Here is a 16,455-nt window from a genome sequence, read left to right as displayed (position 1 = left end):
CAGAGGAAAGGAGAGAGGAAAGGGAGTTCCAATTGCAAATGGCAAAACTGAAAATTGAGGCTCAACAGGAGGAGAAGAGGGCAGAGAGAGAAGCCAGACAAGCTGAGGCTGAAAGAGCAGCCAAACAGATTGAAGCTGAAAGGGCAGCCAAACAAGCGGAAGCTGAAAGAGCAGCCAAACAAGTGGAAGCTTTGGCTGAAAAGAAACTATTGTTGGCTCATGAACTGAGTCTCAAGGAGCTGGAGATCAAGGCGAAACAGTCTGAATCCAGCAATAATGGTGGCAGCATACAGACAGGACCTGCTGGAGAAAAGAAGGTTCGTATACCCAAAAATGTGGTGCCCAGTTTTGTGGTGGGAGATGACATAGATAAATGGTTAGCTGCTTATGAAGTTGCACTAAGGGCTCATGAGGTTCCTGAAGGGCAATGGGGGGTAGCTATGTGGGGTTATGTGCCACCATTGGGGAGGGACACACTTCTCACATTGGATCAACCTGATCAAAACACATACCCACTTCAGAAAGCCATTTTACTTGCCAAGTTTGGGCTGACCCCTGAGGGATACCGTCAGAGGTTCAGGGACAGCACCAAACAAACCACACAAACATGGGTAGATTTCTTTGATTTCTCCAGTAAGGCACTGAATGGATGGGTGCGGGGCAACAAAGTAGCAGATTATAAAGGTTTATATGACTTGATTCTGAGAGAGCATATGCTTAATGTTACTTATACAGATTTGCGCCAGCACCTAGTGGATAGTAAGCTGACTGATCCCAGGAAGCTTGCTGAGGAGGCGGACCTCTGGGTTAGCACCAGAGTGTCCAAGAAGGTACCTGGGGGGGACTCCCACAAAGGTGGTCAGGGTTCCCAACAGAAGAAAGAGGGGGGAGATAAACTTGCAGATAAGGAACTCTCTAAAGGCCCCCAAAAGAATTCCCAGGGAGGGGGTGGCAACCCTTCCTTTTCCAAATTTGGGAAAAAGCCAGGGACATATGACAAGTCAGGGAAATCTAGCCCCAAATGCATGGAGTGTTACCAGTATGGTCACTACAAAGGCGATCCACAGTGCCCCAAGAGGGCACCGTCCACTACCGGACAGGCACCTGGGTTGACTAGTGTAGCGCTCGGGGGGAGATGGACCCAAATAGCTTTGGGGAGCAGGTAGAGATTTCCCTAGTGTCCCTGGGAGAAGGAGAAATGGTGCCCAAGGCCCACATGCCCAGAAACACTTCCAAGTACCGGCAGTGGGTCACCATTGATGGGCAGAAGGTGGAGGCTCTGCGTGACACAGGAGCCAGTATGACTACTATCAAGAGTCAGCTGGTGTCAACAGACCAGATAGCAGGTCAGAGTCGCTGACAATCGCGAGAGTAACCTACCGGTGGCTCTGGTTCCCTTTGAGTGGGGGGAGGTCTCTGGTGCTCTGAGAGTAGCTGTGAGTCCTGCCATGCCTGTAGATTGTCTGTTAGGCAATGATCTTGAGCACACTGCTTGGAAAGAAGTGGAGCTCAGGTCTCACCTGGAGATGTTAGGGTTACCTGAGTGGGTCTGCATGACCACACGGTCCATGGCTGACCGAGAGGGAAGTCAAGGGCATCTGGAGCCTGGAACGATGGCCCAGAGAGCTGCCAGGAGGAGGGACCAGGGGTGCGGGAAACCGGCCCCAGAAGTTCCCACAGTGGCTGACGGGGCTCCTGAGGAGGAGGCTCCCGAGCCAACTGGGGAAGACATTGCCGCCCTAGGTGACTTACCTGAGCTTGCTGGCTGGCAAGTTGAGGGTGGACCCACCAGGGAGGAATTCTGCAAGGCGCAGAAAGAATGTCCCACTCTGGAAGGTTTGAGGAAGCAAGCCTCAAACCAGGCAGCAGGTGACGCCTCTGGCAATCACCACCTATATTGGGAGAATGATCTCCTCTACAGTGAGCCTAAGGTTCCGGCCTTTGGGGCAGCACGTACGCTGGTGGTCCCCCAATGTTACCGAACCTTCCTACTGGGTCTGGCTCACGACATTCCCCTGGCAGGACATTTGGGGCAGGGCAAGACCTTTAACAGGCTTGTCACCCACTTTTATTGGCCCAAAATGAGGACACACTCAGATAAGTTCTGCAGATCTTGTCCTACCTGCCAGGCCAGTGGTAAAGCAGGGACAAGGGTTAAAACCCCCCTGATTCCCCTTCCTGTCGTTGGCACCCCCTTTGAAAGGGTGGGCATCAACATTGTTGGTCCCTTGGACCCCAAAACTGCCTTAGGCAACAGGTTCATCCTGGTTTTGGTGGACCATGCCACCCGTTACCCAGAGGCAATCCCTCTGAGGACCGTAACTGCACAGGTGGTGGCCAGAACCCTGATGGGGATATTTACCCGTGTGGGATTCCCCAAGGAAATAGTGTCTGACAGAGGCACTAACTTCATGTCTGCATACATGAAGTCTCTGTGGGATGCGTGTGGTGTAACTTACAAGTTCACCACACCCTATCACCCCCAGTCTAATGGTCTTGTGGAGAGATTCAACAAGACCCTGAAAGGCATGATTGGTGGCCTCCCTGAGGCCATGAGGCGTAAGTGGGACGTCCTCTTACCATGCCTTCTCTTTGCTTTCAGAGAGGTCCCCCAGAGGGGGGTAGGGTTCAGTCCCTTTGAGCTCCTCTACGGGTACCCTGTCAGGGGACCCTTAAGCATTGTCCAGGAGGGATTGGAGAAAGCTCCAAAGACACCCCCACAGGATGTGGTCAGCTATATGTTGGCCCTCCGCAACCAGATGACCCGCTTCTGTAAAGAGGCCCAAAGTAACCTTGAGGCCAGTCAAGAGGTGATGAAACAATGGTATGACCAGAAGGCCACCCTGGTGGAGTTTCAACCTGGAGACAAAGTGTGGGTAATGGAGCCAGTAGAGCCCAGAGCTCTCCAGGACCGCTGGTCTGGCCCATTTGAAATAAAGGAGCGGAAAGGGGAGGCCACTTACCTAGTGGACCTCCAAACCCCTAGGAATCCCCTAAGGGTGCTCCATGTGAACCGACTAAAAGCTCATTTTGAGAGGTCGGAGATCAACATGCTTCTGGTCACAGATGAAGGAACGGAAGAGGAGAGTGAGCCTCTCCCCGACCTCCTCTCTGCCCAAGAAGGTGATGGGTCAGTAAGCGGGGTCATTCTGTCTGACTCCCTGACTCTAAACCAGAAAGGAGACTGCTATGAGCTGTTGGAGCAGTTCTCCCCCCCTGTTCTCCCTTACTCCTGGACTGACCCACCTCTGTGTTCATGATATTGACACTGGTGACAGTCTCCCTGTGAAGAACAAAATTTACAGGTTGTCGGATAAGGTGAAGGCCAGCATCAAGGAGGAGGTCTCCAAGATGTTGACTCTAGGGGTTATCGAGAAATCCAGTAGTCCCTGGGCCAGCCCAGTGGTGTTGGTCCCTAAGGCTACTGCCCCAGGTGCGAAGCCAGAACTCCGGTTCTGTGTGGACTACCGGGGTCTCAACTCAGTCACACGGACTGATGCTCACCCCATCCCCCGAGCGATGAGCTCGTGGACAGGCTAGGCGCTGCCAAGTTCCTGAGTACGTTTGATCTTACTTCAGGGTACTGGCAGATCGCCCTGACTGAGGGGGCCAAGGAAAGATCCGCCTTCTCAACCCCTGATGGCCATTACCAGTTCCGGGTTATGCCATTTGGGTTGAAAAATGCCCCCGCTACCTTCCAACGGTTGGTTAACGGGGTCCTAGCTGGCAAGGATGCCTTCTGTGCAGCCTACCTGGATGACATAGCTGTCTACAGTTCCAGCTGGGAGGAACACCTGCTTCACCTCAAGGAGGTGCTTCAGGCCCTGCAACAGGCAGGCCTGACCATCAAGGCCAGTAAGTGCCAGATTGGGCAGAGTTCCGTGGTGTACTTGGGACACCTGGTGGGTGGTGGCAAGGTGCAGCCACTCCAGGCCAAAATTCAAACTATCAAGGCCTGGCAACCACCGCGAACGCAGACTGAGGTGAGAGCCTTTCTAGGCCTCACAGGATACTACCGCAGATTTGTCAAGGGCTATGGTACCATTGTAACACCCTTGACAGAACTCACTTCCAAGAAACAACCTAGGTTGGTGAATTGGACAGAGGCTTGTCAGAAAGCCTTTGACGCCCTGGAGGAAGCCATGTGCACGGCCTCCGTACTCATGGCCCCTGACTACTCCCAGGAATTTATCGTGCAGACAGACGCTTCAGAGCATGGCATAGGGGCAGTCCTAGCACAGCTGAATGAGGAGGGCAGAGATCAACCGGTAGTCTTTATTAGCAGAAGGCTATTACCACGGGAACAGAGGTGGAGTGCTATTGAGAGAGAAGCTTTTGCTGTGGTCTGGGCACTGAAGAAGCTAAGACCCTACCTGTTTGGGACTCACTTCCGGGTTCAGACAGACCACAGGCCCCTCAGATGGCTCATGCAGATGAGGGGTGAGAATCCAAAACTCTTGAGGTGGTCCATTTCCCTACAGGGGATGGACTTTACGGTGGAACATCGCCCAGGGGTTGACCACGCCAATGCTGATGGTCTCTCCAGGTACTTCCGCCTTAGCGATGAGAGCTCCCAGGAGGTCGGGTAGCTCTCCCCACTTTCAGCTGGGGGGGACACATGTTAGACCTGACAGCCTTAGGGTAGTCACCCCTAACTTTTTGCCTGCCTCCCTCCGCTTTTTGGACACGGTTTTGGCTGGTTTATAGACTCTGCGCACTTTACCTCTGCTAACCAGGGCTAAAGTGCATATGCTCTCTCCCCTAAAACATGGTAACCTGGAATCATACCTGATTGGACTATTAGTTTACCTATAAGTCCCTAGTAAGGTGCACTCTATGTGCATAGGGCTGGTAAATTAAATGCTACTAGTGGGCCAGCAGCACTGGTTGTGCCACCCACTTAAGTAGCCCCTTCTCCTTGTCTCAGGCTTGCCATTACAAGGCCTGTGTGTGCAGTTTCACTGCCACATCGACTTGGCATTTAAAAGTTCTTGCCAAGCCTAGAACTCCCCTTTTTCTACATATAGGTCACCCTTAATGTGTGCCCTAGGTAACCCCTAGGGCAGGGTGCTGTGTAGGTAAAAGGCAGGACATGTACCTGTGTAGTTATATGTCCTGGTAGTGTAAAACTCCTAAATTCGTTTTCACACTACTGTGAGGCCTGCTCCCTTCATAGGCTAACATTGGGGCTGCCCTCATACACTGTTGAAGTGGCAGCTGCAGATCTGAAAGGAGCAGGAAGGTCATATTTAGTATGGCCAGAATGGTAATACAAAATCCTACTGACTGGTGAAGTCGGATTTAATATTACTATTCTAGAAATGCCACTTTTAGAAAGTGAGCATTTCTTTGCACTTAAATCCTTCTGTGCCTTACAATCCACGTCTGGCTGGGCTTGGTTGACAGCTCCTTGTGCATTCACTCAGACACACCCCAAACACAGGGTACTCAGCCTCACTTGCATACATCTGCATTTTGAATGGGTCTTCCTGGGCTGGGAGGGTGGAGGGCCTGCTCTCACACAAAGGACTGCCACACCCCCTACTGGGACCCTGGCAGACAGGATTGAACTGAAAGGGGACCTGGTGCACTTCTTAGCCACTCTTTGAAGTCTCCCCCACTTCAAAGGCACATTTGGGTATAAAACAGGGCCTCTGCCCTACCTCATCAGACACTTGCTGGAGAAGAAACCTGAACCAGAACCTACATCCTGCCAAGAAGAACTGCCTGGCTGCTCAAAGGACTCACCTGCCTGCTTTCTACAAAGGACTGCTGCCTTGCTGTTGCCCTGCTGCCTTGTTGAACTCTTGTCTGGCTGTGAAAGTGCTCTCCAAGGGCTTGGATAGAGCTTGCCTCCTGTTCCTTGAAGTCTCAGGACCAAAAAGACTTCCCTCTTTTACTTGGACGCTCCGTGCGCCGAAAATTTCTACGCACAGCTTGTTTTGCGGCAAGAAAAACGCCGCACTCCGACGCTGATCGACGCGACGCTCTTGGGACGATCGAAGATCCGACGCACGGCCCCGCAAGGACAACGCCGCCCGACCTCTGGAGGAGAAATCGACGCGACGCCTGCCGTGAGATCGTAATTTCGACGCGCAGCCCCGCAGATCGACATCCAGAGGAGAAATCGACGCGACGCCTGCCGTGAGATCGTAATCTCGACGCACCGCCCCGCAGACCGACGCGCAGCCGGAGAACAAGCAGGAAAATCCACGCACAGACCCGGGACATCTGGTAATCCCCGCGATCCACAGAAAGAGACTGTCCGAGCGCCGGAAAACGACACCGACTTCCCCGCGTGGAAAATAACGACGCAAGTCCGTGTGTGCTGGGGAGAAATCGACGCACACATCCTTTTTCCACGCACCTCTTCTCTTGTGGCCCTCTGAGGAGATTTTTCCACTCCCAACCAGGTACTTGTGCTTGAAAGAGACTTTGTTTATATTCTAAAGACTTAAGACACTTTATATCACCTTCCTGTGATATTTCTACAATTTTCCATTGCAACTTTATTCTTTTTGACCTACGATTATCCTGATAAATATTATATATTTTTCTAAACACTGTGTGGTGTATTTTTGTGGTGCTATATGGTGGTATTGTATGATTTATTGCACAAATACTTTACACATTGCCTTCTGAGTTAAGCCTGACTGCTCGTGCCAAGCTACCAGAGGGTGGGCACAGGATAATCTTGGATAGTGTGTGACTTACCCTGACTAGAGTGAGGGCTTTTGCTTGGACAGAGGGTAACCTGACTGCCAACCAAAAACCCCATTTCTAACACATAGCATATATCCCATTGGCTAATGTGTAGCTTCATTGCCTTCTAAGACATAGAAGACTTGTTTACTCAGCTTCACTGTGTACCTCATAATGTAAAGCTTAGTCATATTACCATATGTCACAATAGCAAATTACTACTCACAGTAAGGTATCTCCTTAGGAAAGTGTCCTTATTTGCCAGGTCTGGTACACTGTGACATCAACCACTCAGCTGGGCTGACACAAGACAGTGATGTTCCTTACAACCAGGGGTAACTTCAATATCATAGGTCTTAACATTAGGCACCTATGAGAAATTCCATTGTTTTAGCGTGTCCACCTTGAATTGTATCATTCTCAATATCTGGATTATGACATATATTACTATAAATTTAAAGTACATGAGTTTTGTGTTTCAATGTTTCATATTTGTCCCTCTAGTAACCCAGCTGTCGGAAAGTGGCAGAGAGTAATTGGTTGAGAAGTTATAGTGAAGGACAAACAATTCCGAAACACTTCAATATCTGAAATGTGGTTTTAGACAGTCTGGCGTCTTGCTACATATGCTGAATAATACTCCATTGCTGGAAAAACATAATGCTGCTTTGCTTTGGAAATTTGCAAAATACTACCAGAAACCAATTGGCTGCATGCAGGTGCAACATGGTTTGAAAACATCTTTGGTGAAGCTAGGTTCCAGTTCCCATTTATCATTGTAGCAGTTTTAAAATATAGTGTGCCTTGACTCAGTTACAGTGTTTTCAGTTGATACATGCATTTGAGTTTGAGCTCCTAGGACTTCACACCCTGCAATCTTTTTTTGCTCTGAAGATAAGGTAAAACAGTTTCACACACACTGTGTTGGAAGGGGCCTATAAGAGAACCCTCCTGTTTTTGATTGCACCATCTTCAAAGCAAGCTGCATCATCTAAACAAATTAACTTGACAGGCGCCCCGTTGCATATCTGGCTGAGAAGTATATATATCTGGTGTCTCTCTGCACACCATCAGAGTAGAGATTAGGAAGAGCAAATGGCATCATGCCTTCTCCATCAATGCATTCAGGATCTGGGAAGATATTGCTATGTCCATCAGGACTTCCCCAACCCTGCTTCCATTTAAGAAAGAGCTGAAGACACACCTCCTTATATGATACTACATCATAATGCAGTAACATTCCAATGTATCTCATAAACACCAGCTGCCCCTTCAATCACAGATTGACTGTGTTCTTGTCTTAGGCCCTTTAAAGCGCTCTGCAGCATTTTGGCTAGATTTGTGCTACATACATACAACATGCATAGATTCATGCATGTAGAGAAAACTTGCAAAGTCTTATTGTTTTATGTAGATTTCACCAAGAATGACAATACTGAATCTATTCCCCCTTTTCAGTCTCTCTCTTGGCTGTAGCTTTGGTCTCAGGCTTTCAATAGTCCCACTGCATTTATGTTTGTCAGGAGAAGTTCAATCTACAGTGAGACTACCTACTGAATCGAACAACACTCATTCTTTTATTAGCAAGTCCATCCAGCATGCAGACTCTTCTCAGGAGATGTGGGAATATTTCCCTATAGACACCCACAGCGTGCAAAGTCAAATTGAATGCAATGACAAATATTTTGAATGGTATATCGAGACATTCGATTCATAACTCGTAAACTAGGGATTACTTTTGCCTGTATTTATGATGTTTTATTTGGTGTCAAAGGACACTTTCTACATTTGGGGTCCTAACATTGTAGTTTATGTTATTACTGTCTAAGGGAGTAGGGCAATGGCACTGTGGCATTGCATTGGCTCTAAAATACGATGCTCTCGTATTTTCTTACATTGTGGGCTATTAATTGACACAATAACAGAAAAAGGCATAACGGCCATCTGAGGTTATATAGGCCGGGAAATTACTTTTAATTGACAAATATATGAGTTTCTGCTGTTCTAGAGAAATTGTGCTCCTTCATTAGTTACTAATCAAAACTATGTGTACCGGTAAGGGCCTACAGGGAAGGGTTATCAAATAAAGTTGTAGTTTTTCAATGCTCCCGAGTTGGGAACTGGAGTGACCATTAGGTCGTTTTTCTCACATCCTTTTTTATGTACGCTCAGATTCAACCTATTAAATTGTTTTCTCTTTCCTCTGTGTTTTCCGTCATATCCACAGAGTGGATCCCAAGCTAGCATCTGTGTAATGAGGGCCCTGCAAAATTGATGTTCGGTTGGTAGCAGTTTTTCAACATTAACTTCTCTGCTAGAATTCTGTAGTCTGCTTTTGAACATTATAATTGATAGTAGCCTGCAATCCATGCACAAAAATCTATTATTTTCCTACTAAAGTCTAGCTGTGACATCATTAGCCTCTTCTGATAAGAAATTACATACTTGCTCAACTGTAATAACTTATTACAATCAAGTTAGGACACCATGCCTATCGTCAGAGACGTCAGATAGTACTAATGCAGGTCACACAGCAGAATTGCATCTATTGTTGAAATATTAAACATGACAATTACCTGTTTAGCTCTTTTGAGCTTTTTTTAAAGGCAAAACAATTACTAGCAGAACAGAGCCATTTTTGGCTGAATGTTTGTTGTTTTCAGGGCTTTAGTTCATGATACAAAAGCAGGACACGTTCTGATGCTCACAGACTTGAGCCATAGCTATTTTTGAACAGGACTGCATTTAATACTCCTTTGTAGCAAATTTCTAGCCGTATATTGGAGAGAATACCTTTTCACTCTAGATGTCACATGTATTCTACATATTTGCAACCATGGCCATTCATATTTAACAACAATAGCAAGAGACCGAGGATTTAAGCTTTTTTTATTGGAAATGGTAATGATGTAGTGGATAAGTAATGACACGGCCCTACAAAATATGGAATAAAATTATTGCTTCTTCAATACTTTAAAAGAATACTGCAAGTCAATTCAGAATTTCATGGCCTTAAAAAGTAGCTCAGCCATTAGCCTCATTCCTCTTTGTGGCCGCAGCACTACTCCGTGATTTGCAGTATCTGTCAGGTTTCTGTATAATTGTCTGTAAGAGTCTGAGGTCACTCCGCCCTGCTCCTTAGAATGTCGTTTGGCCAGTACACCGGCAAGTACTATAAGCAGAAGGAAATACTGAGGGGAAGGGGGAATGGGATGGAGAGAGAAAAGAAATGTCCAGAACCTTGCAGCCTCTTCAGTGCAGGCTCCATCCCCACATACGGTTTGCAGAATGGGAATATAACAGGTGTTCTCAAACAGTTAAGCATACACTGTACCAGAACTGAGTACAGATGTGCAGTTAGTTCTGTAAGCAAATGTATGTATGTAATCATCTTGATTGAAGTGAAAAGCATGGTTTGCTTAACGATTTCAGGATGGCAGGCTGCTGGGAACGAGGGGACGATTTATCAAGGTTTTCCATCACTATTGTACCATGCAAGGAGACGCAAGGGTGATGCAAAACCTAAGTGAGATTTATCAAGCCATGCAAGGGCACCTTCCATGGCCCTGTGTGGCTTGATAAATCTAGAGTAACGCAAGGCGGCACTAGTCACTGCCTTGTGTTACTCTGCCCCAGAGAGTAGTTCCAAGGGTGGAGGGTGGATGTCGCCACACATTCACTCATGGATTGTGGTGCATTCCAGATTTACCATGGAAATGCATCAAAATGCTATGGCTCCCCAAGGAAGGCATAACAAGCAAAACTATTTTCATTTTTCCTCATTCTTTCCTCTTTCTATGTGTGCTTAAGAAAAAAGATCCTCTTAGGTGCCCCTTCGTGCACAAAAATGATCCTGCCTACAATGCAGGCACCTTGCACGATTATGCAAGGGTGCATGAATTAGCCCTAGGCATCCAAAAGGGTGCCAGCACTAGGAAATGACAGGAATGCACCGCATAATGTTAAATACCGCACGTTCCTGCCCTTTTCCTTTCACTCAGTGCAGCACAGCAAGGTGACTTGCTGCGTTGCGGTGCATGAAAAAATTATAAATATGGACCCTGAGCCTCAGACTAAAGAGGGAAGCTGTTGTAAGTAAAACAACATACACTGTATGGTAACCGCAGTCACTGCAGTGGGGTGAGAGCTGGAGAAGGTGGTTTGTCCCTGATTTTGCACAATGCACTCCACAATAATAGATGCACTTTTCAAACTGGAGAAGCAGGTTATACACTCAAACAACACTGGACTGCGGCCAGGACGGATGCACTCATTACATACATAACATTCTACCTTAAGATAAAAGATGCAGGTGGGTAATATAACAGAAAATACTTCAGCAGGTAAGGATTGGAAGGCACAAGCGCAAAGGCAAAACAGTATCAAAAAATCGTGGTCAAAAGTGGAAGCCAGGCTGTCCAAAACCAAGGGAACCAGTAAGGGAGAACACATGAAGAATGAGAGATGTGAAAACGATGAACAAACTACTGTGTCAAATGGTAAAGCCAATGCAATATGGGAAGTGCCAAGCACTGCCCCCAGGGGACTCATATCCTATGTACTGCTTCTGCCTCCAATGACTCGGACGTCTCATCCACTGATCTCCATTCTACCTAGTGCTCTCTGGATTCCACAGCTCCCATTACCGCAGGCTGCTGTAGCCTTTCAGCAATATAACTCACAACCCCTTCTGCCATATTCTGGGAGTAAATGAAGACCCCCAAGCTTTATTGCCCATTCCCGACACAACACTTGTACCATACTGCAGATGCTACTTTACTAAACCCTACATATAATCATTTGCCATGGTGCAAATTGGAACATCTGAGGTGCTGCTTCTTGAGTGGGCAAAATTACATTTGACACTATTTGCTAATATGATTCGAGATAGATTTTACCCTTCTAAAACCAGCAGATAAATAGCGTTGGGTAGGCAATTTGCACATGACTAAATAACATATGTGTAATTAGCGCAAGAGAGAATACTCTTTGACTTGGGAGTTTGGACCAGAAACAGAGTTAGCACCAATGTTATAAACAGGGCATACGTTGTCAATCATATTCTGCCCCAGCTTAACTGCCTTAATGTGGACAAAGGCCTGATGGGAAATTGGCAGACCTCCCCATGCGTTAATTAACTTTGCCTCTCACCTTACCCAGTACATTTCTAAATATTACTAATACTTCTAGCACTCACATCTGAAAGATGGTCTCATCAGACAGACCTTGATATTTTGGAATATTTATCAGGGAAACATAGACAATAGCTTTGCAAATTGTGATGTGTAATGCCCCATTTAGCCCTATTTCTCAAAATATTAGGGAGAGCACTCTTTCAACCCTGGCTAGAATCTATAAGGATAGACTGCTATTAATTTATGATGCCAACCCTGGGTTTATAGCACACAGTGTTTGTGAAATCTTTAGTCACTTTAGAGGTAAATATATTAAAATGTTCAGAGCTAAGACATATTGAGGGCAGGTCTTAATTTGCAAATATAAACGTGCCTGTGCCCAAAGATTTTCTCTGAAACCATCGGCTGCTGCAATTAAATGTGCGAGCACGGTATACTGAGACAGCGTAATCTGGAATCCATCTCGAGCCTCTTTTATTAATTTTCAGGCACTAACTGCCCCTTCAGCTCACTCTTGCAGCTTTCTGCTTTCTCCCTCGGTGACACTTTTTCGTTTTTCTCTTCCTCCGTCATTCCATATGTGTCTTTTGCTTGCAGTAAATGCTTGAGGCATAAAAATAAGTGCTGACCCTCAAAAATAAGTGCTGGTGCCCTGCACTAGAATCCACCCGCTCAAATTAAGCACTGATTGAGGGGCAGAGGAATTGGAGCAAAGCGAAAAGAAAGATTTTCTTTCAGTATGGAACATCAACAGAGTTCAGCATTGCTGTATGCAGATGTTCTTTATGATAGAACTGGTGCATGCGTGCCTTGTAAATGGACATTAAAAACAATGCCAAAACTGTAACATTATTCTACCCTTTCTGTGTCGTCACCATAGTATTTGCATTCACACACCCTATTTTTGCTCATATTATGACTATGCACGGTGTGACTGTTATTTAGCGCCACAGTTCCACTTCGTAACCCTTTGAGCCACATTATGCATGCGCCATGCACAATGTATGCAAAGGGGACGTTTGCCCGTTAGGGGGACAGCAAAAATGGCACAGTGGATTCGAAGAGATTCCACTGCATCATATTTTTGCGACTACATTTAAGACCTGCTCAGAGCAGGCATTAGAAGGGCTCACACCATTGGTTACAAAGAGCTCCTATGTACTGTTCAGGGTTAGCGCCAAAATGTTGGCGCTAACCCTGAACAGTACATCAATAGTATCCAAAATTTGGACGCTATTGCCCCCTAACATGCAACATGGTGCACCGTATTTTAAAGTATTTGTTTTTAAAAGTGGCACTACACTGGGTGCAACTCCACTTTTCTTAAATCTGCCCCTATGTTTCTAGAGAACACCAGTGTACAACACCACAGTGTAATATGGCAAAAAATGCTTTTGCAATTTTGAAAAATGCATTTTTATATATTAGCTAAGTATTTGCACTAGTGTGCCTTGTAAGCCCACAGGGCTGTATGCTAAATCTATAAACTGTGGTATATCCAACATTGGGAAAAGTATGTCCTCACAGTACAATTACAAACTTCTGTTTTTGCTGTGTAGGTAAAACTGAATTTTTCAGGAACACGACTAGTTATGAAAAAATCCTTTACATCGTATACATCCCACAAGGCTGGGTATTAAATACTCAAACTGTGACATATTCAACACTAGCAAAAAGTAAGCGCTCAGTGAACAATTACAAAAAGCTGCTTTATCTGTGTAGGTAAAAATACATTTTCCAGGTATAGGACTGGGTATGAATAAAATCCCTTTAAGCCTATCCTGTCATGAAAAAAATCTAGACCAGTCATTAAAACAATGTTTTTTTTCTGCTGCTGAGGGAAAACTGGTTTAGAACTGGTTGCTTTACCACCTTGCTCCAGAGACTGAATGCAGATCCACGACCTCTGGCAGCAGAAAGGCAATTGTCGTTTTACCAGTGGCCACTTAGCAAGGATGCTTATTCACCTGAGAGAGGGCAGAACCAGATAGCACCACAAAGGGTAGCATTCACAGTTCTTCCTTTCAATTGTGAATGACAAATGGCCTCTCATGAACTGCAACCATTGACGCCAGAACCACCCTAGGCTAAGTGTCTCCTGCAGGAGAGAAAATCTCCTGCTCATGACTAGCAGGAAGGTAATACAGTTCTTTCACTCACAGACAGGATGTACAGAGTTTCCATAGTGGAGTAGCAAGCGTGAGGTCTAAGGGTCCTGCAGCTGAGTGAAGTTCAGGGCAACTTCAGTTGAGGGACTTTGGGAAGGTTTGCAGTGAAGTTAATAAGGAAATGTTAAAAAAAATAGGTGGGCATTTTGTAAGATCGTAGCCTGGATTGGCTATACGAAATTCTCTTCTGTCATTTGTATTGGGAAAGACTGGTGATTCACCACCTTCTCAGCACATTCCTAGACATAGAAAGAACTCACATTGAAGAAGAAAGTCCTTGACTGATTGCTGAAAGAAGACTCAAGGAGTCCTGACTTCTGGAGTTAAAGGACTAGAGCTGATTCCCAGTCGTCAAGTGGTTGGCCCCTTTAGTGGAAGTTCAACAACTTATCTAACTTTCAGAGATCCTCACCAATTTCAGTATGCATTGTCCTGCTGGATAACCTGGAGTATTAGAAAATCAAATCAGAAAGTGAAAATGTTGACCGGTGCAGTCTGCTTGGCCTACCTGACCTTGTTCCCAAGAAACTCAGAAGAGGGGTCTGATTAGATTTGAAACACGTTTGTTGGTAGGGAAGGCATGGAATGTTGTGAAATGCTGCTGAAAGTTTTAATAAGTTACACATAAAGAAATAGATTTAAAAAATTCCAGTGTTTAAAAGAATAATTCTTGATTTTCTGTGCAGTGTGAGTGGTTAATCCGTGGAGAACACTTTCCACTAAAGACATCATGGAGTGCACACCAGCACTGTGGATGAGGCAAACAAGACTTTGCAACCAGTTTTGGAGGCATTGACTATTGACATTGGAACGTTGGATTGGATGTTGCTGGCAAATGTCGTGGTTTCCAGACACAAAGGCTACTTAGTTTTCATTCCACCTCATGCCCGTCCCTTTCACCATCCTACACTTTTTGACTCTTTATCTTCTCTTGTAGGTTATATTCCCTGTTTCCTTTTACCCTGTCTCTATTTTCCAATCTTTTTCTTTCGCCTTCGTTCTACCCTTCCCTTTCCCTTTCCTCTCTTACTCTAGGTCAAAGCTTGGTGAGGAAAATAAAGCTCAGTCCACAAAAATGAATTCCGGTGCCCACTTATTACTTTCACCAGCACAAATGAAGCGGTGCCCCTCACATTAATCTGTGAAAAATGTACACCGACAGTGGTTCTTCTAAAATCAGTCCAGGGACCCTCCACCCAGGACCTGTCTAGGTCACCCCTAGTGCTTTGGGTGCCAGGTTTCCGGTCTGGGAAATCTATGGTATCCCAGCTATTCCTTATGACTATGTGGACCAAGGTCTCTTTTAAAAAAAGAGACATCCTCCAGGTGGGCTCATAAACACATATCACAGACAGTGAAAGTCTGCTCAGTGTGAAGGGGCTCTGGAACAGAGCAAGGTGGTTCTGGCATCCTGCTAAGGTGAAAGAAGACACTGTTCCTAACAATAAATCTCACCTTTGAACATATTATAAATCATACATGTCAAGTTTGTTTTACAGTTTTTAAAAAAGAGGTCTGGCATGTTTTTTTCATGACAGCCCAGTGCATCTGAGTACCTCTTGTGGATAAAAGATCAGGTCAGGATGATGAATGTGGAGTAAAGGAAATGCCTTATTGTCAAGAAGAATGATGCTGACCTGACTCAATAGCACAAACCATGATGAATGGCACAGAGCCCTACCGGGGAGCTGCACAGAACGAGCAGAGGCAGCGGTGATCCAAAAAGGTAGACGTTCTTTGGGCTGTGAAATACGTTTAAAAAAGCCAACATTTGTATTCATCTTGAAAGCAGAACTTAGTTCATGTTCGCATTCCGTTGCTGATCCAGCCACACAAGAAAAGCAGAAAATTGCCGTACTGGTTCTCTTTTATAATCCCAAATTTGTGAAATTATCGAGGTTTTTGGTAGGTAAGACAGTCTAGGAGGCTATTGACAAACTGCATTTTGTATTACTTTTTTAGTACAACAATAGTACTAATAAATGTTCTACAAAATGCTATTCACAAACTATGAGTGTAAATCTACCCTTCCACCTCATAACCTTTCTGTCTTGCTATTCACAAATTGCACTTCAAAAGTTACTATATCCAAAATGGACCAAAGCAGCAGTAAATTACTCCAACTCATTGATGTATAAGTCTAGCACCACACATGGCCAACCACTGGTAGGGTAACAGCCTCCCATAGAAAATAATCGAGGTAAGGACATAAAAGAAACCCCAATTGAAAATATTGTTACATTACATTAAATTATTTAAAAATATTAAAAATACAACAAATTGATTTAAATGTTACAAAATATCTACTATTTAACTGCAAAATATTTGAACAACCTTTTTTTAATGTATAAATTAATTCAACACTAATTCATTAGTGTTATTGCTATTAAAATATAATTAAATTACTTTTAAATGATTCTAAACATTATTTTCAATATTTATTAATGCAT

Source organism: Pleurodeles waltl, chromosome 6 (assembly GCF_031143425.1).
Source record: "Pleurodeles waltl isolate 20211129_DDA chromosome 6, aPleWal1.hap1.20221129, whole genome shotgun sequence".
NCBI classification, from domain to species: Eukaryota; Metazoa; Chordata; class Amphibia; order Caudata; family Salamandridae; genus Pleurodeles; species Pleurodeles waltl.
The sequence above is the reverse complement of the archived record's forward strand: the minus strand, read 5'-3'. Positions refer to the sequence as shown.